We start from the raw sequence: 466 nt of genomic DNA, 5'->3' as shown, positions 1-466 counted from the left end.
AGCCATCTGCTACTTTTGGGAAAGTTCTGATTTTGACCTAAATACCGCTACGTATGTCGTAGTGATGTCACAGCCCGGGATGTGAAACCCGGAGCGGGACGGCCCCGTCCCCAAGCACTGACTCCTCCGGCACGCCTGGACGCAAAACCTCCCCTCAGGTGGGCGCTGGGGTCGAGGGGGGGTTGCAATTACCGCGGTGATTACACGCTAAACGTGTTTATGGCCCCATAATTGCCCATTTCCTCCCTACCGGGGTAATCCGCGTGTCCATTTAAATAGAGTCGGACGGGAGGGGAGAGGACGCTGTTAGCGCAGCCAACAGACTCGGGGGGGCTTTTGTGTTTTGCCTCCTGCCTTTGATTCCCCCCGCGCGGCGCGGTCAAGATGGCTGAGGCGTCCCGGGGAGCGGGCGCTGCGCCCCGCGGCGCAGGGCTCCCACCGCCCCGAGCGGGCGCGTGCAGCGGCG

The sequence above is a fragment of the Athene cunicularia genome (assembly GCF_003259725.1).
Source record: "Athene cunicularia isolate RWA chromosome 2 unlocalized genomic scaffold, athCun1 chr2_part1, whole genome shotgun sequence".
Taxonomy (NCBI): Eukaryota; Metazoa; Chordata; class Aves; order Strigiformes; family Strigidae; genus Athene; species Athene cunicularia.
Note: the sequence above shows the minus strand (reverse complement) of the source record.